Source organism: Pelodiscus sinensis, chromosome 2 (assembly GCF_052426305.1).
Source record: "Pelodiscus sinensis isolate ZL-2025 chromosome 2, ASM5242630v1, whole genome shotgun sequence".
Classification (NCBI taxonomy): domain Eukaryota; kingdom Metazoa; phylum Chordata; order Testudines; family Trionychidae; genus Pelodiscus; species Pelodiscus sinensis.
Window position 1 is genome coordinate 185,658,908 of NC_143053.1, and position 24,066 is coordinate 185,682,973.

The 24,066-nt window shown below is 42.0% G+C and overlaps 1 long non-coding RNA gene across 1 annotated transcript in view; it reads left to right on the top strand.

Moving 5' to 3' along the window:
• Positions 1 to 24,066, top strand: part of LOC102453666 (uncharacterized) — a 107,189-nt gene that overhangs the window by 58,637 nt on the left and 24,486 nt on the right. The window contains exon 3 of the long non-coding RNA XR_332225.5: positions 634 to 760. This is a non-coding gene — a long non-coding RNA (uncharacterized LOC102453666). The remainder of the gene's footprint in view (positions 1 to 633; positions 761 to 24,066) is intronic.

Consider the following 24,066-nt stretch of genomic DNA (forward strand, 5'->3'; position numbering starts at 1 on the left):
CGATGTATGCTTTAAGCCTCTGTTCAAGGTCCTAGCAGCAATTTGAAGGGATAGAACAGGAAGAAGAGTGGTTGGGAAGAAAAATGAAAGTTGTTTGCTTAATTAAGATGTGCATTTCTCCTTTTTAAAGAAATAGTATAATCTTATACAAATGTATGTACGCATATTATATATAAACCCAAACAAGAACATTTACAATGTTTATCATATACATTGAAGACCCCTTCAGAATTTACTCCATAAATACACTGCTTGATAAGATTTTTGTCCAATCAGTATTTGGTATGCTTTCCATACTTTTTACAATTAAAGGACATCTTAATAAATTATGTTTACTCAAAAATGTACACTGGTGACCATCACTAAGGGTGTGTTTTTACACAGCAAAGTTATTTCCGAATAACGGCCATTTTCTGAAGTGTATCTATGAACCATTCACAACCCTGCATTGTGTAATTTTCATACATGTTTAGAAGGTTCTGGATACTCCATCTGAACTAACATCACAACAAAACAGTTGATGCCAAAAGTAGTACAGAAAGCTGCTGCTTTTTCCTCTGCGGGCTCAGGTGGGGATACTTATCAATGTCTCTTGTACAAATTGAAGGTCCTTATGTATATTCTTTTACCTAGGATCTCTATTAAAGCATCAGCTTGGAGAAGATGTGAATTGAAGTTTGACACCCGTGGCACTACAAGTAGATGATTTTGATACCAGGATGACAATTCACTGTAGCAACTGGCTCAGTTGCGGCCAAAGGTAAGCATTTCTTCTACTTCATTGCCAGGATTATATCCCAGGGGAATCAGCATGGTTGCTTCTGAGCTATACAGGGCTCTTAGGAATCAAAATAAGTCTCAAGCTGTCCATTAATCATCCAGATAATAAGCCATGGGCAATCTGGCATTTCATCTTTGTGTCTATGGCTTGGTTTTGTTCGCTCACCAGCATGTGTAATTCCTCAGTTACTTTGACTTCAGCTATTTTGACATTTCTCAGCTGGATTAACATTTATCAAGTTTTGCTTGCTCCAGGTTTGAACAGTCTTTTAGTCTTCGTATGGGTTTGCAGATTACTTCTGCTATATAAAACAAGTATGACTGTGATGACTTTGTGTGTCTGCAATGTTCAGTATCATCTACTTGCCATTTCTAATACACAACTATTGTCATGGTCCTACATCTTGCCAAATGTAGAAAAGTTACTAATGATTTTTCTTATGATGTAGTCTTCTGTATAATTAAAAAAAATCTTCAGGGGTTATATTTGTTTGAGCTACAGGTTGGACCTCCCTCACCCAGCACCTTCAGGACCTTGAGTGGTCCCAAACCACAGAGTTTGCTGGACCAGGGTAGGTCAAGCTCCCTATCTGGCTGTAGACTCTGCTCCCAGCTGGGGCTGTGCACCCTGTTGCCTGCTGCTTCCTCCAGCCCTGCACTGTGCCAGCCCTCACCAGGGCTGTGTCCCCCACCCTGCCAGCCCTGGACAGTGGCCAGCCCTGCTGTCTCTAGCCCCATCTGGGGCTGCGTTCCTTGCGGCTAGCCCTGACCACGGCTGTGCTCCTCACCGCCAGCCCAGCCCAGCCCAGGCTGCACTTCTGAACCTGTCCAGCCAGAGCTCCCTGGTCCAGCAAGATCTGTTGCTGGACCAGAGAGTCCCAGATTTTAGAAGTTTAATAGAGTTTAAGATAGAAGAGACCATTAAATCATTGTGTGACCTTTTGATTTAAATTCTCCCTCCCCTTTAACATATTTTTTAAATAAAGACAACATTACTAGACGGTGACAAGTAAGAATGTCTAGAGTGTGTGTCTGTGTATGCACATTTGTGTATAAAGGAATAAATATGATGGTGGGAAAATAAAGATCTGTTGCTATACATAGCAAGACCAGGAGTGAATTATGCAGGTCATCCCTTATGAAAGTTTACAAAAGCTTCATATACCACGTCATTCTATATGTGGTGTATATGCTATTTAACTGACAGGAAAACTGTTTTACTGATGTTTGAGACAGCTCTGTTATGATTGTTGAATGCAAATATGTAACATTTCACCTGCAAAGTCAGCTGTGTTGGTATCATGATTCAGCTTGCAGAAAGAGACAGAAAATATAACCACTAATTTAGAAATGCTGAATTTACTCAAGATATTTTTTATGGGCATAAAAATGTCAGTGTTTTAATCTGATATCTTGGCACCTTTTGGGGATAAACGCTGTTGCTTATGGAGTCCATTTGGAAAGGGATGTCCCTCCTATTTCCTATAGTGCAACAATGTAGTTTAAAGCCCGGCATGGTCATGAAATACTGGGCCTAAAATCTGTCACTGAACCAGGACTAAATCTTATTTGTCAAGAAACCTGAAATCTGTGTAATTTGGTGGTAGAGAGAGACCAGAGCATTTGTTGGGGAAGGGAGTAAATGACCCTCTAATAGGTTTGTTTTTTTTAAAGAAGAAACTGCTTAGATTTAGACTAGGGATGTTAACTATCAATTAATAAACTAATAGTATAGTTGATGGGATTTCCATTGACTATTCGATTAGTCGATAAAGACTAGCGCACGTTCCGCCTTTGATAAAGACTACAGGAGCACCGGCAGGGGGGCTCATGCATTTCAAAGCTGGAAGCCGCGTGGAGCCTAGGGTCAGTGGGGGATTCCCCGCTGGCCCTGGGCTCCATGCGGAGTTTCAGTCTTTGAAATGCTGGGGCTCTTGTACATTTCAAAGAGGAAGTGCCACTGCTGTGCTCCTGTCCTATCCCACAGAGCAGCAAAATTATGTAGGCAGTGGCAGCTGCCGGTCAGTATATAATTATGGGGGCAGGTAGCAGTAAAGTTGCTTCTGGATTTCTAGTTTAACTGGACCTAGATTGCATAAATTCACCGGTACTACTTCAAACTAAGATCTCTCCAGACCTTTGCAAGGTAAGATCAAGGCCAAGACTGTTTGGCAAGAGTTCCACAGAAAGCCAGGACCCTGCTGAAGTGGTGGTGTTGGTTCAGCAGGTGGGACCCTGGCATCTAAGCAATGTCCCAGCATAGCATTAGTGAGCACTATGTCATATCTTGGTTGAGACCTGAAATAGAGATCTCTGATTACGGGTGGTCATTAAAGATCATATGGCATTTTTTTTTCAGGACTAACTCTGATCTCTAGGCCTTCTTCCAGTTTAAGTAACTACATCCTGCCTAGCTAAATTCCTCTTGTAGATTCAAATGGACACAGTATTTTTTATTTTCTTCCTCTCTTACTCTGTGTTGTTTTAAACAACTGGTGGATTCCCCTCAGAGGTGGCTGCATTTTAGCACAGGAGAATCCTGTCTGAATGTAGCACACACAGATTTGAAAGGGTGTGTTAAGAGTGTTGATTTCACAAGACACCTTAGCATATGCCGAATGTTAAGCAGGATTACTCGTGTGTAACATTAGGCACATGTGAAAATATCTTGTGGAATTGGGACCTAGATTAACAGACTTGAAAATGCTACAAACGTAACTGCAGAATCTCACCCAGAAGGATTTAATACAGTAGTTCTCAAACTGCGGTTCGCAGACCACTGGTAGTGATCCACGGCTGCAGCTCAGCCCCTACCTTCCCCCCACAGCAGGTATCCTTGTCCTCCCTCTCCCGTGAGATTGAAGCACCAGTGCTGGCTTCCCGCAGTGGGAGGAGGGGAGAGAAAGTCCCAACCCACACTGCACGATCTGGTCGGAATCCGGTCAATGAGAGCAGTGAGAGGCCGTGCCTGGGAGTGGCACAGGGCATGAAGGCAAGTAAGTGCCCTCAGAACCCATATCCCCAGCCCTCTCACGTACACATCCCTCCCAAGACCCTGCATTCCTAGCCTGCTCCTGCACCTTCCCTTGCTCTTGCCTCCTCCCCCTAGTCTGCAGCCTGCTCCTGCACTCTACCTCTCATTTAGCCCTCCTGCACCCCCATCCCTCTCGTTGGCAGCCCTGTCCCACACACCGAATCCCTCATTTTTGTCCCAACCCCAGAGCCTAGGGGGCGGGCCACAAAATCCAGAACCCCAGAAGAGTAAATCTGGTCTATGGGAAGTCATGAACCTCAGTCCTCCATGTCTCTCTGCCTCCCCAGTGAGGCTAGCGCACCGGAGGGATGAAGTGTCAGAGTTAGGGGCCACATCAGTGAGGGGTGGTTTTTTTTTTTTATTGCTTCTCACTTGCGTAGTCCCCTATTGGGGGGACGGGGGGGTCAGTGGCCCCTGACTGAAAAATGGTTCCATATCTCTGCCATTAATAAAGAAAACATGGGAACTTTTTGTGTTGGACATAAATTAATATTTTACTTTATTTAAAATGAAGTTTCATAAACAAACAAAAGAAAGTTAAAGTGCTTGATCTGTTTAATAATTTAAATTAATATTTCATTTCTTACTGGTTAAATTAAACCGTTCTCCCTAGCTGCAGCACTAGCAAAATGGACTTGGGCATAATTATGTAATTAACGGCGGGTTTCCATTAGCAGCTGGTGGTCTAAGGAAAGATTTGCATTGAGCCATGTGGGCCACATCCAAAAAGTTTGAGAACCACTGATTTAATATGACAGTCTTTATCAACTACTTTATACTGTTTTCCTATAGCAACTCTCTCAATATATAAACTGCATAACCCACAGTACTACTCACCAGATAGGTCCTCAGCATCTATATTTAAGTGTAGCTATTTTGCCATCTTAAATCTCCTATCTCAGTTTTCAGTATTGGACTAGAAGACCTCTTAGTGACGAACAGGTATGTTTCACAGCTTGATTTTTCTTGCTCAGTCTGATAGGGCACGTTTACACAGCAGGGCTAAAGCCGAAATAAGCTATGCAACTTGAGCTACCTCAGTTGCGTAGCTTATGTTGAAATAGTTTATTTCAGCTTTTGGTGCTGTCTACAAAGCAGGAAGTCAGAGAGAGAGCACTTTTCCTCTGACTTCCCTTACTCCTCGTAAAATGAGGGTTACAGAAGTTGGAGTAAAAAGTCCTCCAGCTTAACATTATTTTGACCTTAGGTTGAAATAACTGCTTGGAGTGTAGACGCGGACTATGTTATTTCAGAATAACGCGTTATTTTGAAATAACACGGCTGTGTAGACATACACATACTTTATGATCTCTCTTAATCACAAATATGGCATAATCATCAGAATTTTCATTTTCTGAATGCTGTGATATACTATATAGCAATAACTTTGCTAGAGCTAAATTGGACCGTTGCCATAATATCCTCCTTTTTACATTAGTTATAATCTCCTCTTTAGTTAGGTCATGAATATCCACAAGATATTAAGACACCGACTTTTTGGAATCTGGTACAAACTGATCAAATGTTTCAAGCAGAGAGATTTGTTGTAGGCTGTCAGATCTCTTTCTTAAGACCCCTATGTGGTCTTGACCTGTTTGCTTATACATGGCTTTATTTAGTTGGTATAAAAATACCTAGTACTCATGACCAAGTGCACAGGGTTTTTTGGGGAGGGGGCAGTTGAATTGATTAACCAAATGTTTTGTGTTTGCCCAAGTGGTATCTAAGTTTCTCTGCTTCCCAGGTTTTAATGACAGAAGGGACCATTAGATCGTCTAGTGTGACCTCCCTCACAACGCGAACCATAGAATTAGACCTAAACTTGGTATTTTCTGTAGTTAGTCCCTCCTCAATACTGCATACTGGACCACTCCTGCTGGATTTGTCTTCCAGCTGCTGAATTTGTCATAGGACATCTAAGGAATATCTCTCTGATTTATTATACAGGAACTCAGTGAAGGTAGTGTTGTGGTCTGATGGACCTTTTGCTAGGTAAACAAATGATATATTAGCCACGTGACGCAGAATATGGTCTGTGTCACAAGCTGTGTGATCATGCAGCTAAAAGTTTAGCTGAAGTCCCTAGGTCTCCTGGACCAGTCAGTCTGGTTTTAGGCCTGGTTATAGAGACAAGACTGGTGGAGTTGGCTCATTATCTCCTATTAATGGGTGAAGACCAAGAGTCCACACTGGGGGTGTGTGTGTGTGTGTGTGTGTGTGTGTGTGTGTGTGTGTGTGTGTGTGTGTGTGTGTGTGTGTGTGTGTGTGTGTGTGTGTGTGTGTGTGTGTGTGTGTGTGGGTGTGTGTGTGTGTGTGTGTGTGTGTGTCACACTGGTGTGTGTGTGTGTGTGTGTGGTATTGTAGTCCATCCTGTTTTGATGCTCCTGCAGATCCCGGCAGGCTGGAGGACTTGCTCTTAAGTGGGCTATTAGTACTGGTGATATTTAAGCATGTATTTCTATTTAATCTAACTGTATGCGTGAGTGATTAATTAGGTTAGCTAGCAGAAACTCACTCTGGCTAAGGGTAAGAGAAGGCTAGTAAGACTGGGGAAGCACTTGAAAATTATTTCAGCTCCCTGAATTGAGAGAGTATTCCTACCGTTTCTTACATGGGGGTGCAGTCTGGGTGTCCTTTTCAATTTGCAGCTGAATTGCGTAGTCACATTAGTGGCCAAAAGCATCTTGATCCCTGGCTGGACTGTTCTAACTTTTCCTTTTGGAGTCTGTCCTCTGCAGTTACCCATGTTGTAACATGCTCTATGTAGTGTTATGCCTGAAGACCATCTTGATGCTTGTGTAGAATGCAGTGGCTCGCTTCTTCGGCAGTGCTTCTTGTAAGGGGCGCCTAACACGGTGTTCCATGATCCTGCAAGTTTGGTTCTGAGTGCAACATCAAGGTGTTGATTTTGACCTATAAAGCTCTAAATTGTTTGGGAACCAGTTACTTGAGAAACTGCTTTTCTTTTCAGGTGATATTCCTTGCAGCTGAAACAATTGATGGCACTGTTTTAAAAAGAAAGTAAGCTGTTCTGGACTTTGTTTTCCTGCCTGGTAGACAAAGCCAGGGTTTGTGACCTATGGGACATACTGCAAAGCCTATCTGTTCTTTGTGATTTTTAAAATGGGGATTAGTCCACATACTGTGGATAAATTTATTTTTAAAACTTAAATGGGTGAGGAGGTGATTGCAAACCTTGTAAAATAAAATAAATATTTGTATGACACGTCCATATAGATCAATATTTGGGGAAAAAACAAACCAACTGAAATAAATATAATCAACTGCAGTGATTATCACTGGCTTGATCCCGCAGCAGACTCCCTTTGTGAGGTTCTAATCACCCCCAATTCCCATTAAAGTCCAACATCTCGCTGGACTGGGCCTCCTTTCTGTAGGTGGTCAGGTAATACCAGATGATTGATTCAAGTAACTTCTAATATGGACCATACCATTGTGCTAGCTTGTCAGTACAGTACTGCTCTTGATAGATCACTGCCCTGATGAGAAACAATATACAGCTCCAGCCACTCTTTGTCTTCCTTTGCCGGGTTCTCAAGGGAAACATACATTTGTGTCAGATGGAATATGAGGAGACCGGAACGTACACGTTTCTCCAGGTGTGACGGGAGATGATGGCTCTCACCTTTTTTAGTGAAAAGCATGTGCCTACCAAAGGAAGGCCTGTCGCCAGAGCCTCTCCTCTCTAGCCATGTCAGCAAGTGATATTTTGAGAAGTTATACAGACATAAAATGTTCTTCGCTCCATATAACCCCAGTCTAGTGTATGTTGCCACAGAGTTGTAATAGATGTCATTTTCTCTTAGTAGGTTATTGCTGAAAGGCTTTGTGAAAGAATGGGAAGAAGGCAAATGTTTTGCACTCAGGGAGTGGGAAGGAGTTCCAAAGAGAAGGTTACATAAGGTCTAATAGAACGCGTGCTTAGCCTAACATAATATAACATCAGACAAAAGGGCTGGAATTGTTCTTTTCAGCAATAAATGGACCTAGCTACCTATTGTAAGAGCAGCGGGGTATCGCCCACTCATTCCTGTGGCGATACAAGGTCTGCTTCAACTCGGTAGAACTGAAATCAGTTTCTCTTAAGTGACTGCTAGACTGAGCCAAACCCTAAGGTTCTCTCACCTAGCTGTATCTCGTTTTAATGTGGGGGTTACTGATACATAGATGGACGACCTGGAACATTGTTTTTTCTTTGTATTGTGGGAGCACCTAGAGGCCCGCACTGAGATTGGGGCCTCAGTGTGCTAGATTCTGTGTATACACGCAGGGATTTTTTTGATAGAACAGAAATGGTTTAGGGAGAGGTCTCTGTTGCAATAAAACTTTCTCAGTTCCAAGGTTTTGGGAGGAGAGAAGAAAGAGCCATTCCAAAATAGCTGATAGCCCAGAGGTGAGAGCACACCCCTTAGAGAGGAGAGAGAGAGTTCAAGTCCGTGGCTCTGCTAGATTTGGGTCTCCCACATCCCAGGGGTATTCCCTTAATCACTAGTCTTTCTCTCATTGGCCCCATGAATATTTAATTATTTTACATACCAGGAACAGGAAACAGAACAAGAGATGCTGACTCCATAGCCTAGTGGCTAATATGCTCAGCTGCTGCGAGGCCCTCAGCCACTGCAGGCCCTGGAGTCAGATGGGGGTGCAGTTCTGCACCCATGGAAGGGGCAGGGCCAAGGGAAGAAGGGGTGGGGTCGAAGGCAGTCAGCCCTTAGCATCATCCAGACCACCTCCCGCCCCCTCCAGTCCTCAGAGTTGTGCAGCTGTGTTCCGGTGGCAATTCAAAGGGGCCCAGGACTCCGGTTGCTGCAGTAGCAGTGATGACGGCTGAAGCTCCAGGCCCCTTTGAATCAGGCCCTGGAGCAGTTATCCCTTTTGCTCCTTCCTTTGCATACCTGGGATGAAGGAGATCCATGTTCACATCCTGTTTTGATTCAACAAGATCAGGGGCTCTCCCACATGAGTGCCCTACCGACCAAGCTATTGGCTGCTCTGGGATGTCTCTCTTTCCCTCTCTCTTGTGGTTTCTTCTCATTTTGGAAAGGTTTCTGTTTTATCCTGATGTGAAACAAACACATTTTTTTTAAAACCTCTTGTGGAGAGGCGCGGCGTCGGCGCGACCCTCCATTAGGGCCACGCAGGGTCCTCCACCTGTCTCCTATGGCTTCCCTCACCCGAGGTCTCTTCCCCTCGTGCTCCCCGATCACCCAAGAGCCCTGCCCCGAGTCCGGTAGGGTCGGTCCATGCTTAGTCGAGTGTTAGTGCCGTCCGCGTCGGCTTGGGGAGGTAGGGGGGCTCGGGCCTGCCCTCACTCCGAGCCCCGACCGAGGGCCCTAAGGTCTGGGGGGGATGCGACACCCCCCCTCCAGGCCTGGTTGGTGGGGGAGGGAGTCCTCTAAACACATCAACCCCCCGGGTTCCAACACCCTGCCCTGGGTCGCTTCCTACCTCCCTCACCGCGTCACCGTGACGGCTTGGTCCCGAGGGTCTCCGCAGACGGGGTCCGAGGTGCCTCTGTCCGTTCGCCCTCCGTCCTGCTCCGTGTCTTCCCCCCTTCTGCTCTGGCAGCGGCGCTCCTTTTGAACGTCCCGCTGCAATGACGTCCTCCGTAGTGGGGCGGGGACGCCTCCTCCGCCGTGGGGAGTTGCCCCGCCAGGGCGCCTGCACCGGCCGGCGCCGCAGGGCAGTGTCGGCTCCCTGTCGTTCCTGCCCGGCCGGGGCCACGGCGGCGCGGCCAGATGTAGCTGGTCGGGTCCCCCGCTTGGCTCCGCCCGCGGCAGAACAAGCCGCGCAGGGCAGGAGCTGCCGCTTCGCCCCAGCATGCTGGGGACGGCGCCCAGTTAGTGCGGGGCGCGGGTACTGCCCCGTCACATCTCTCATTTGCTGCAAAACACAATTCTATTCTGTGTAGCCTTACTCATGATGCTTTTCCCTTTGCTTTCGCATCAGGGTTAGCTGATCTTTCACATTTTTTCAGCTTCTCTTCAACCCGCTATTAAATCTCTTGGGTTTTTTTGTTTGTTTGTTTGTCTGTTTGTTTGTTTGTTTGTTTTAAATCTGGGAGGAAATCTCTTCCGATGTCACTTTAGGCTGGCAGTGATGGAGTACAAGCAAATGGTGAGAGTTTAATTTTAAATTCCAGCTCTATTCATCCTCCTCAACCCTAGTCTTTGGACGTGACTACTAAGAGCATTTCTTGCTTATAATCAGTGTCTTACTGCCCATGGAATAATAGACAGCTATTGCATCTCTGCCCATCTGGTTCATAAAGATAGACATTTCCATAAAATTACCTGAGAAACAGGACAGAAAAACTTATAAAACATAAAAGCAAAGGGAATACAGTTAAAAATCTAATCTGCCTCATGAATGTATGGCTCATCAGACTTACACAAAGGATTGATTGTTCTGTGAGCAAAGAAAGTGGTGGTTGCTGCAAGGAAGAACAGGTTAAAGGCAGGAAAATGGAAAGATTAAGAAAACCAATATTCTATTGGGAAAGCTGCTAACAGATAAAGCGGAGTGGCCTAATGGTTCCACAGCCATGGAGTCTCACAGCTCCCATTGGCTGGAAACAGTGAACCGGAGCCAATGGGAGCCACAAGGTCCCATGGCTGTGGAGTCTTTAGATAAACAAAGTGGAGCAGCCCACCAGCAGTTTTCCCAAGCCAGGCCCCATCCCACTTTGAGAAACACTGCTTGGTACAAAAATTACAGAACACTACTCCTCTCTCCTTCTGCAACCGTCCCTAGATATGCTTTACTTTTTTCAAATTCTGGGTTTTTATATAATAATTAAAATAGCTATTTGAGTTTGTACAATGCCTAGCACGATAGGGGCCTGGTCCATGACTAGGATGACTAGTTGCTATAGTCATACATATCATAAATATATCAGCAAATCAATAACAATAAATTATTTCTAGAATGGCAAAAAGAACTTTTTCTTCAGTTGAGGAATAACATATTTATATCTCTCTTCTCATTTCTGTGCTGTTCCCTAAAGTAAGGTAGTTTGACCACTTGCTATTGGATACCATTTCCTGTCAGCCTGCCTTTTTTCCTCCTAAATTATTTAAAGCTATTAAAAATGTATGGCACATGTACAGTGCCAAGTTTAATGGAAGACTGGCTTTCACTATGCTCCACTAACACAATCTGCATTAGTCCTGACTTTAAGTGGCGTTGCACATCAGCCATTATTTATTCTTACATTTTATTCCAGCTGGGAAGCAGAATGAATTCAGATACACAAAATCTGAAATCTTAGGGCATAGCTAAGAATATTTCACTTCCTTAGATGTAGGCATTATATTTCAAATGACATTCTCCTTTTTATTTTAAAGGGGGTGTTTCAAATACCTGTAGTGATAAATATCTGTATTTTAAAATCTTGTTTCTTATAATCTTGCATAGTGGTTTGTCCTCCATCAGGTGGATGAAAAAGAATCAAATCCACACCTACATCAACAATTTCTCCCTCACCTGGCCCTCCACTGCTTTTCTATAAAATGAACCTTCATCCTTGGGATCTTTTTCTTATGGCATGCCATTATGTTATGCCAAACTTCAAGATATTTCAGCTTGTTTCAAATTCAGTTCCCACTTTCAGGGTATGTGCATGAAAATTAGAAGAGGGTGGCAAGATTATCTGATCTTTTGTGATTAAATAGATTAATCCCATTTTTGTTAGTAATCAAATAATAAAATGATCTAGTAATTACATTAATTTGGTGTTTATTTGATTGATCTATCAATATATATGTACACAATGGCATACTTATCAATCTTGCAAATATTTTAGCACTGATGTGACCTCAAAGATGTATGGCAAAGTTGGTACTACTTGGCATTCTTCCAATAAAATCAACAGTCATAAACTTCAGAGTCTATAAACTTTGTTATAGTTCCTTATATGGATCAAATGAGCAGAAAGGAAAAAAAAATCTCTAATGTAAAAAATAGGGATGTAAATAATCATTAAAATAGTTAACCAGTTAAACTATTAAAACTGTACTGTTTAACTGGTTAACCATTGGCAGATGGCAGCTGGGTCCAGAGTCCTGCCTGGGACCGGAGTCCCAAAGCAACTGGGGTGCCATTAGCCCGACGGAGGAGCAGCACTGCCTGCTGTCCCTACATGGCCAGCCCGACTCATTCAGGGCTGCTTCAGCCTGGCGGGGTTGGCTTTCCAACCAGTTGCTCGGTAAACTTTCTGGTAGGCCTTAATGCTTACTAGGTAATTGGTTAACCTTTTATATCCCTAGTTAAAAACAGTTCAGTACAAGTCTATTGCATGTATTGTTCAATAAGGACAGTAGCAATGTATGAAAATGTAAACTCTTAAATATTTCCTGTGTAGAGACCCTGTTTACTAAATTGTATCTAAAAAGGATATAAATAGGATGAGCATCTGTTTTTTTCCACCCTGCCCCCATATGCATATTAAAAAGTCTCAGGGGCTAGCTGTGTTAGTCTATAACTTCAAAAACAACGAATAGTCCTGTGGCATCTTAGGGTGCGTGTACACACCAGCGTTATTTCAGAAATAACAATGTGAGTGTCTACACAGCAATTCCGTTATTTCAAAATAATTTCAAAATAACAGATGGCTTATTCTGACTTCTGTAAACCTCATTCCATGAGGAATAACGTCTATTCCAATTGGAATAGCAGCAGTGTGAACGCTCCACTGCTGCTATTTTGAAATCACTCCTCACCGTGGTCATTCAAACTAATAACTTCCCCAGTGCCTCCTGGAGCTCTAAATTGATGTAACACATCCACATTAGGGAAGCCTCCCTCGGACTAATTTTGAGGGTTCCCTACAGTGTAGACGGGCTGTTTCAAAATAACCTATTTCAGAATATTTCTTCTGGAATAGCTTATTTTGAAATAAGTGTGCAGTGTAGACGTACCTTTAGAGAGACACAATAATATATAAAGTATGAGCTTTCGTGGGCACAACCCACTTCTTTAGATGAATCCATCTGAACTCATCTGAAGAAGTGGGTTTTGCCTATGAAAGCTCATGATACTTTATATGTTTTTGTTAGTCTCTAAGGTGCCACAGGACTACTTGTTGTTTCCAACTACATAATACACACACTATGAAGAATCCAAATTGACCCCCTTCCTTGTACTGATACAAGCTGTGTGTGTGCACTGAATAATGTCTTCCATTTTTCTTTCCACTGCACTCCGCTGTTCCGTTCTATGATGCCTCTGTCCTTTCCTATATATATTGTCTAACTTTAAAACTATGTCTTAACTAACTCCTCTGCTGTGCTCCAAGGTCACATAAGCATAGAACTAGGCATATTAAAATGTGGCTAATTGTGTAACTATGTAACTGCTGAAAAACTCAGCAGTTACACACAACCATAGCTGGCTCTCCACGCATAACAGCTCCTGCCTGATACAGAGGCAGCAGCGTAGGGTAGCAGGTAGCTGTGCAGGAGTCAGTGTGTGCTGGGAGCTGGTTTTAAAGCCAGCTCCCAGCGCGCACTGACTCTTCCTTACAGCCCCACCCCTGGGAAGCTGGCTGCCGCCCCTGCACTGCTGCCTCTGTATCAAAGGCAGCAACGTGGAGTGGCAGCCAGCTCCCCAGGACCATGGCGGGAGCTTGCATGTTACCATGAACGTTAACTGATAAGTTCAGGCTTATTGGTTAACCATTTACACTATTATATACTCTCATCTCTTCACAGAACTAACACAGTCCTAGCTAGCTTGTATCTTTCTGTGCACATGTTACCTTTTAGTCTGCTGAGGAACAGAAACTGGAAGCCCAGAATTTTCAAGAAGCAAGAGCTAGTAGTTAGGCTGGACAATCCAGAGACATGAATTCGTTTTTATGAGACTGTAAGTGTAGAGTGTAGTATATTTGAGATGAGATTTAATTGTAACTGTTATTTTTAAATGAGAAATTTAGTGTTTTATTGATAATTTTAAAAAAAATCTGATTTAAATAAAAAATCCTATTTATTTATTTATTTTTAAATAGTCAGTTTTTATCCACCCTTGGATCTACACATATTAATATGATAACATGTTACATGCAAATATTACCAGTTTGGTTCAAGGAACTTATAATGAAAACAGCAACTGGCCCTTATTTACAGTACTGTCATCTGTACAGGGTGCAGTAATATTGTAGTTAATATGCAGTGTTGCTTCCATCTGCCATGTTTGAATTGCACTTCAGTCAATGGCAGAATAATACCAAAACATCACTTACATAAGCCAGAGACGAGTTGCAAATGCAAATGCAAACTGTCAGGATTTATCAGACATTTTGTAATCAATAGTTTATATATTAAACAATCCAAAACTGTGAAAGCCCCATAACCATAACAGTCCAGGCTCTGCTCAGATGTTTCAGCTGAATCAATGGAAGTAATCATCTGTTTTACACCAAATATTGAATCAGTCCACGTACTGGAATGATAAATGACTCAATGTGATAAATGTGCATGGAATTGACTTGAAGGGATAACTGAGACAGAGGGTAAGTCCAGACTGCACTCTAAAATCGAAATAAGATACGCAATTTGCACCACACAAAGGCTATGTCTAGACTGCAGGCTTCTTTCGAAAGATGCTCTTTCGAAAGCATCTTTCGAAAGAGCATCTTTCGAAAGATCGCGTCTAGACAGCAGGCGGATCTTTCGATAGAGGAAATCCGCTTTTTCGAAAGAGAGCACCCAGCGAGTCTGGATGCTCTCTTTCGAAGACGGCCTCTTTACATTGAAGAACGCCTTCCTTCGAAAGAGGAACTTTCGAAGGAAGGCGTTCTTCCTCGTGAAACGAGGTTTACCACCATCGAAAGAAAAGCCGCGTTCTTTCGAAATAATTTCGAAAGAACGCGGCTTGAGTCTGGATGCAGGGGAAGTTCTTTCGAAAGAACCCCTGAGTGTGGACACGGCCAAACTGTGTATCTTATTTCAGTTTTATTTCGAAATAGCCTATTTCGAAATTTGGCGCATCTACATGGCACCGAATTTTGAAATAAAGCACTATTTCAAGACATCCCTTATTCCTCGTGGAACGAAGTTTACAGGGATGCCGAAATAGCACGTCCGTTATTTCGAAGATTATTTCAAAATAGCGGACGTGTTCCTTGGACGCGGGGTAGCTTTGGTATCCCGAAATAGCCTTGCAGTCTAGACATACCCTCAGAGGCTTGGTATTAAAAACACTCAACTTCTGTAAACATGTTTGTATTTTTCTATTCCATGTTCTTTTCTTCTTTTTTTTGCCCCCTCCTCTTGCTATGGCTATTGAAACTCTGCCTTGATTGAATCTTATGCATTTAGCAAAAAGGTTAATATAATGGGGCAAAAGGAATGTACTGAAAAACAAAATGGAATCCAGTGACAACTTCTTTGGATTTGTACAAGATGAACTATAACTATCTCCTTTGAATATTATTGCAGTCTGATTAAATTCCATCACTAAGATTCAGCTGCATCACCAATGAGGAAGGAGCACTGACAACTCAGTCTAAGAAAGTTTGCATCATTCAGGCAAAATATGTTTTTGTAGTTCAACCAGGCAGTGTTCAGTTAACTCTCTGGCTATGAAAACGGGGTTAAAGGTACACCATTTAATGTACAAAGAGAACATATTTGCCATGTTTCAAACATTAAAACTCAAGAAGGGGGAAATGAGTTGTGCACATTTTGCCTATTTCTCCTCTAACCTTTAGTAAGCACATTTTCTTTTCCCAGACTTGCAGTAGTTTGGGGAAGAAAACAAGACACTTTGATTGTTAGTAACTGTCTTTAAAAATGAAGTTCAAATGTTTAAGGATTGTATATATTTCAAGGGTTTTTCTACTCCAGCTGTTGTTGCTAATACTGACCCTGCGAGGAAGTAGGCAGCAAAGGGACTCAGCAAGCTGTAGAATTTAAAATACGTAGCAATATCCTTTTATTTTTCGAGCTGAAAAAGACACTACCTAGAGCATGGGTTCCCAAACTGGGGGCGTGGCCCCGTGGGGGAGGCATGAAGAAATTCCGAGGGGAGCGGGGTGTGAGGCAACTCACCTCCCCCCCCCCCCCCCCCATCAAGTTTTGCTGCCCTGGTCAATTCCTTTTTTGGCAGGGGAAGAGGGGAGCTCAACAAGTTTTGCTGTGGGGGAGGCGGGGGACCGTGACTGTTTTTCAAAAATCAAAAAGGGGGCGTGATGCCGAAAAGTTTGGGAACCACTGACCTAGAGTGTCTCGGCCATTCCCCTTGTAGATAGTTCATGTTTGTAAGACTGCAGAATGCTGTACCTTATTTATGAAACTAAACTAAACCAATGATTTGTGTTTTACTGGGACAGCTACAGTCTCTATTACCCCCTGAAGGATGAGGCTCTTGAGACATGAGTTATATTTCTCTTTTTCTTTTTTTTGGTCTTACAGTTGTCCCCATGTCTGATCATGAAGTCAAAAGGACTTGTGCCAACTCATATCCTGACGGAGTTTAGTCCCTAAAAAATAAAAGGAAAACTATTCTGCTCTTAACTTTTAGGTAAGGTCAGGAGACATCATTCTAACACAATCTATTTACATACCAGTGAGCTTTCAGTCGGCTTAAATGTGTCACTTGAACCACCAATGACATTTCACCAAGGATGAACTCAGGCCAAGCTGTGTGCTGGTGAGATGCAGCTCACCCTCCCAGGGTCTAATGGAGCCATACAGTTTGCATGTTGTGTGAGACCCATAACTAAATAATGGGGTTTTAATGGATTAGAGAGCATAATACCAGAAGCAGCTTTATAAAAGAAACTATTAGCACTGCAGGGTTATGGGTTTGTATGTTATGATGACCTAGTAATGGTCCATTAGCGCAGCATTAATATATTATGCCTGCATTCCAGGAGCCCTCATGCATACTGCACCTCCCTTGTGTGCAATGGTTACAGGAACCTATGGATGTTTAAAAGTCTCAGAGGGGTAGTCGTGTTACTCGGTAACTTTTAAAACAACAAGTAGTCCTGTAGCACGTTAGAGACTAACAAAAATAAACTATACACACATATAATTTTTCTTAGTCTCTGAGGTGCCACAGGATTACTCGTTGTTTTTAAAGGAACCTATGGAGTTACTAAAGGCTCTATATACCCAACTACTTGTAGTGACCATGCCGCACCTGTAAATCAGCTCCTGCAGGGGATCATTGTTGTGTGTGTGTGTGTGTGTGATCTATGCATGAACACTCTAAAATTCATATACTTATGACAGTAGACATACAGGTCCCATAGAAGCCATTGTATTCTGTTCCCTGGAAGATCAATTACTGGAGCGTTGCTCCTCGAGTAAGTGGCGACCAGGTCTTTGATTCAGTGCAGGTAGATGAAGACCAATGTGCTTTTGTCATGAAGTTTCGTTGGAAGTGCTACATGGATCATATAGACTTAAGATGGCTAGATAAATATACAAAATTGTTTACCCAATATGTTTTCAACTTTTACATAAAAACACACTGCCAGATGGCAATTCTGAATAAATACACTTTTTGTACAACATTTTCTATGTTCTTTCTGAATTTGGACATTTTTTTTTTCTTAAAACAGTTACAGAAGTTCAAATGTTTAATACAACACACAAATGACTATTCAATAGCAAGTATTAATGTAGAAATAGATGGGCATCAATTTCTTCTTCAGTGCTGGAAAATTGCTAGCATATCTTAGTAGATCATATTACTTTAGGGCTGCGTCTAGACTGGCATGATTTTGCGGAAATACTTTTAACGGAAAAGTTTTTCCATTAAAAGTATTTCCGCAAAAGAGCATCTAGATTGGCAAGGATGCTTTTGCGCAAAAAGTGCTTTTGTGCAAGAAAGCTCCGATGGCCATTTTAGCCATCGGGCTTTCTTGCGCAAAAAATTAAGGTGCCTGTCTCCACTGGCCCTCAGGGCTTATCCTGAGCGGGAGCGGGAAAGTATTTGCGCAAGAAGCACTGATTTTGTACATTATAAAGTCAGTGCTCTTGCGCAAATTCAAGCGGCCAGTATAGACAGCTGGCAAGTTTTTGCACAAAATCTTGCCAGTCTAGACGCACCCTAGATGTTTTTTCTTCACAATGGTCATCATATTTCAGTGATATTCCTCTAGCCATGCACACCCAAACAAATTGCCTAAGAAATCTCTATGCTTGCAAACAATTTCAGCTGTTTGCTTAGAATTGGATTTTCATCCTTTTGTTTATGTACAAAGCTTTATATTGCACATCTCTAAAACTAATGTAAACAAAAAGACTAATCACATGCTTAGTGAATTTTACCAGCTTGAACTAAACTCTTGGAGAAACTAGTCTACAGTTCACTCATAAAGAGGAATAGGGATTTGTTAACCAATTCTGGAAGAAGACATCAGTAAATAAAGTATTGCAAATAGACATCTGCCCTAGCGAAGCCTTTTGACCTATGGAATGCATTGTTTAGTTATTTTAAACTTGAGGTTTTTGATCGTTGGCTTGAACAATTGCAGATGAAGTTTTAATGCATTCCTTCTTTGGCAATCTAAACAGACTTATCCCAGCAAGCCAAACGCCTTTGTGATAGTTCCCACACAAGCCTTGGTCTATCTCCTGAAATATTTAGAACAGAAGAGAAATCCTCCACTGGCGGAACCTGGTGTAGTTTGCTTGGAGCGATGCTGATTTATACTAACTGAGCATCTGGCCCAGAAATCCATGTAGGGGGCAAATTAATGAATGAGGGATTTTGCAAAGGATTCAAATCCATAACTTCAAGTATCAGACTAGCTAACCTCTCATGTTATACTTGTAGTTAAAATAGACCTTGATATGACTGGTAAATATTTTGCAGATGCAGGATATCCTTGTGTGTATTTTCCATGGCTCTTCACTATGATAATTTCCTTTTGCACATTGTTTACTTCCAGCAAAAAGCCTTTTCATAGACAATCTCAATCAGCAACCTAGAAATCAAACATGTATTTTCCATGCGGCAGTGTTGGCACCCTTAGGAGCAGTGAAACTCAAGAAAGCTCAGAACTAAAGAATCTGGCTTTTGTAGGAGTGCCAAATGCAACAAATGGCAAATGTCCATAAGTAAAGGTTCAAATTGGGACATGTCAAAATACCCAACTTATAGAAGGAGAAAGTCAGTATTTTACTGCTCTGAAGATAAATTCTGGTCTGTTTTATGCTAGGTTACAGCATAGCGATTAGCATTAAACTGAAGTACCTTTTAATGTTTTAGCATTATATATAGATATAGAAAGAAATACCATTATTTTACTCCTGAAAGTTAAAATGATGAATTTATTTGCTTTTGTTCTTACTTTTGGGATAAACATCATCCTGTATTTACAATGAACTTTAACTTATATTATTAAACAAATTATATTAAGTTGCAAAACAGCCCATCCCATTCCAACCCAAATCTCCCTTCACCAGTCCAACCTTTTTAAAGAAAAGAGGAAATATGTCACAAGAGTAACATTCCGTTTAGATTCCAATGCTTCCAACAATGGCACATGAATCTGTCAAGGGTAGGGTTGCCAGGTGTCCCGTTTTCTCCCAGATAGTCTGGTATTTGTGGCCTCTATCCAGTTAAAAAAAACACAGAAAATACTGAACATGGTTAGTTCTGTTTTTCTCGGACAGAAGGCTGGCGGGGACATTCTTCCCCTGCTGCATCTGGCAGGGGCAAGGTGAGCGGGGAGGGATTTTTTTTTTCTCAACAACTTTGGTTCCCCATTTTGTTTTTTGCTCAACCAATGTTCCCCCGCCATGTTCAGGATTTTTTGTGTAAGTACCTGGCAACCCTAGTCAAGGGACACATGTATTTATGATTAGATCCTGGGTGGGGAGGGGAAGATAGATTTTAGTTGGCTTTTTACTTGTTAGGAGAGAATTAAATATTTAAGCACTAAAATGTATTGTGAAAGTTTTATATAATTACCTGGGTTTCCTCCTTACATAAAACGGAGATTTTTCCCTTCAGAGTTTCTATTTTGTTCTACGCTCTGAGCTTAAATGGGTTCAGTTTTACACTCATCAGTTCTCTGGTGTGCGTTTGTGCGTGGATATTGATAGGGTTTCCAAAAAAATGTGTAGGTTGCTTCCGTGTGTGTGTGTGTGAGAGAGAGAGAACAAACTTCTTTTGTTCAAGTCAAATGATCCTACATGCAAGAAAGAACAATCTCTTCTCTCTGGAAAGTGCTGATAGATAGCAATGTGATAGCTGGACAACCATTGACTCTTTTAGAATTTGTTACTTGTTCAAAAAGTGATGTCATAAAGAGATCCATCAGAAGCCAAAATGTGCTTTCCTCTGGGTTTCCTACATTGTGCAGCTTTCACAGAATTAATTTCGGAATCATTTTTGTATAGCTTCCTGTAGGAACTATTTAGTATGAAGAATAAGCATATGCTTATAGAAGGGTTTTCTCTCGAAATAACGCTGCTACACGGGGCGTTTTATTTCACAATAACGCAATTTCAAAACGGTGGCAGGACGCGATTATGCTAATTAAGCACGGGATATTTAAATCCCGTGCTTCATTAACAATTTCAGTACACTACATTTGCATCCCTATCTCAAGATAGGAAGCAAGTGTAGACATACCCGAAGTCGGCTGTGCCCACAAAAGCTCATGGTACCATCTACGTGTTTTGTTAGTCTATAAAGTGCTGCCAGACCATTTGTTGTTTTTTCTGTACAGACTAACTCGGCTACCCCCTGAAGCTGTTGAGAGAAAGTCTATCAGGAAACTTTGAACCCAAGCTAACCATGCATATATTCAGAGCTGATTTTGAAAATTAGATTCACTGCTCAGGCCAATTTTAAGGGACTATAAATAAAATGTATCCAAGATGTACAGGGAGGTAAGTGTGTGTGTGTCAGTGCAGTGAGATATGGAGTAGGGATGTGAACATATAACCGTGTAAATGGTTAACCAATAAACCTGGCTTATCTGTTAATGCTCATGGTTATGCAGGCTCCCACCCTACTCTTGTGGAGACAGCTGCTGCCTCTGTATTACCAGGAGCTGGCTTAAAAGCTGGCTGTTAGCTTGCACTGGTGCCCTCTGATACAGAGGCAGCAGTGTGGGATGGCATCTGGCTCCCTGGGACCAGAGTCAGCAGGTAGGAGCCTGTACTTACTGGGAGCTCGCTGTGGGTGCATGTAACTGTGTAACCACTGAGTTTTTCACGGTTACACAATCACCTGCTTTTTAACATCCCTAGTGCGGAGGCTGCATTCACAATGGGAGCTAACTTACTCAGCTAGTTCTCCTGCTGGTGCAGCATAACTCCTTTGACTCCAGTGGCACTAGGCAATTTTATAGTAGCAGAAGATCTAGCCCAAAGTTTGTGCTATCTAACATGTTGGTTAGAGCCATTATATTACCATTATATACACACAAAATTTGCAAACTCGCATTTTAAAACTGTTGCTCCCTTTTTAATCAGATTCTTAAAGAGAATAACTTCAATTCTGCTCTTCATTTGCAGCCCTAGTCAAAAGTTTAATCCTTCCGGTAGGATAATTAAATGAAACGATGTTGATCTCATGTGACTCTTCTGGTCCCAGAAATCTTTAAACGCCTACTGTTTCCTTCAACAGAGCACAGGTGTTACTTTACTGGATTGATGTAAAAAATGCTTAGGACCTTGCAGAATCAAGCCCCCAGAAGAACAAACTTCTCCAACAAAAGGCTTCTTAGTGACTTGTTAGAGTTACAACAGACCAACCCACCTCATCTCAGAACAGTTAGCTTGCAAACCAGTATTTTTTCTTGCTGACATTTTTCATTTTATCTAGGTGATCTTGGAATTGGCCTTTTCCTCTCATGAGGTCCCAGATCTTGGTCTTCAGCTTGAGCCTGAACATCACAGGGCTTTAGCTGCAGTGTAGACCTATGCCTCAGTGCCTCCTATTAGCTGGATAAAATGTCAGTTCTTTTATAATATTTCATGTGTCTGAGTGTGACTCTCAAGCAAATTGTAATCTAATTAAGAAAGAACCTCATCAGAACCTCTTTCTCAAAATTCAGTTATCTTGGTGGGATAGAACTTGCTATCTTCTGGTCAAATTGGACCCAATTTAACTAAGAGATAGTTTTGTGCACCTCACTATTGGGGTATCAACGTGGAAGACACTATATTTTGTAAACTCTGAAGCAAGCGTTTTTCCGCTGGAAACTAGTCTTTTCAAGTCATGGTCTTATTAGAACTGCGGATCAATGTTTTATATCTTTCCCATTGATTTTTAAATATTTTACAGTACATCTGATATGCTCCACTATTCAGCATCAGCTTTTAAACATCATTTAGTACTGATTATGTTGTTTAATCAGATGCTTTGGTTCTTCATCTGGCATAGCAATAGAAAGCTTAGGTAGAAATAAAGCTATAAGCACAATCAGTCTGTTGTATCATTTTAGATCACCTTAAATTGGTTACTTGATTTTTCTGGGTGTGGATGGTTTTGGATCCCCAGCTGGATAATCAGATTACATTAGTATACAGGAATGTACCTGGTTTGGAAGTTGTGAGCTATGCTCTTGGATGTATATGCAGCTAATATGGTCCATCTCCATCACTTCAGGATTATACTGCTGCAAAACCCCATGAACAGGGCTGCCCTATTACATAATTTGGAAAGGGGTGGACAGTCTTGCTGTGCAGCATTATGTTGTAAGTGGAATATCTCAGTGGAAGCATATGACATTAGTGCTCCAGGATCTGCACTGGATGCCTGCTGGAGATTAAGGTGTTTGGTTTTCCCTAACGCTTGCCCATCTTCCCATACTACACCAGTACAAATGAGATCAGCAGAGGTGCTCCAACTTGACTTCTCTCTGTAAGAAAGTGGTCAATAGGTATATGGGGGCCCTTGACTCTAGGACACTTTCTCTCCTCCTCGGTTTCAGAATAGCCAACAGGGTTGGTGACATTGAGGGCATGCTATAAAAGGCATCTGTTTGCTATGGCTGGCTTGTAGGAGGAGGGGGCTGATTACCATGGGCTGGTGGTATGTTAATTTTTCATGCTGCAGAGTGATATTTTGTAGCTGCACAGGTGATCTTAAACATGAGTGAAAATTCTTTAAAATTGTATTCAAGAAAATAAAAAGTACAAGTTATTGCAATGTTTTGATTGGCCTACATTAGTTAGAAGATGGCTGTAGTATCTGAACTAGCTTTACATTTCCATTTTTGTTGCTAACTAGGACTAGTTAGTACGTCTCATGGGATGGGTCAATGTCAACTTTTATTAGTAGCTTTCTTAAAATAGCAAGGACCCCAAGTTCCAGGAAGAAAGATGGTGTGGGGAGGGGTTTCTATTTCAGATATCTGGCGTGTTTTGTGAGAAAGCTGTTAGTTACTAAATTGGAATTGCACAGAGATGTACGCTCTGAATGATCAGTGCAAACTGACCAGGAGCAGTGGCTGCTTGTGTGTCCATAAGAGCTACACTTATAGGAAATTGAGAACATGGGCAGCCTTTGACACAGAATAGTAGTTTGCGTTGCTGAGGAAAGGTGCTCTCTCTTCCCCACTACCAGAATTCTTGCCAGGCCATCAACAGACAATACCCACACGCCTCTGCTTGTGTTCCATCTTTCTGGGTACAAAACACTCGATTCAGCAAGGCCAGGGTCTGAACACTGTTCTCTCTGAACGCTCATCTGCGTCCCTCCAGGATCAAGCAGGGTGGGTCTTATTTGTGATAACATTTTCCCTTGTAATTATTGTGAAAAACAACATTTCATCTGATTTATTGGCACGTGCCTTTCAGCAGGATTGTACATTACAGTGTAGCATGTCAGTTTATTGTATTATTTTAGGGTTACTTGAATGACTTTTATCGTAAAGGGTCCTAGAGCTCTTTAGACTTATTGACCCAGATTCAGGAGCATACTTGAAGCACCTGTCAAAGTGATCACCTGATTATGGCTGAACTGTAGTAGATACTTCAGCACTGCTTTCTTAAATCAAGGCCATATTTTGCATAGCACCACTAAAAACCTTTGGTGCTGGAAAGCAGCAAACACACAGTGGGAGAGAGGAGAGGAAAAGACTGCCTCAGAATAACACACATCAAAAGTCAGTGCTCCAGGTCCATCCTAGCCGAAAGAGAATACAACTCAATTGAAATTAGTGGAAGTCCATCCTCTTACACTAAGCCAAATTCATCCTTGTTGTATCTACCTTCAGAGAAAGATTCAACTAATTCTGATGGAATATGTGATTC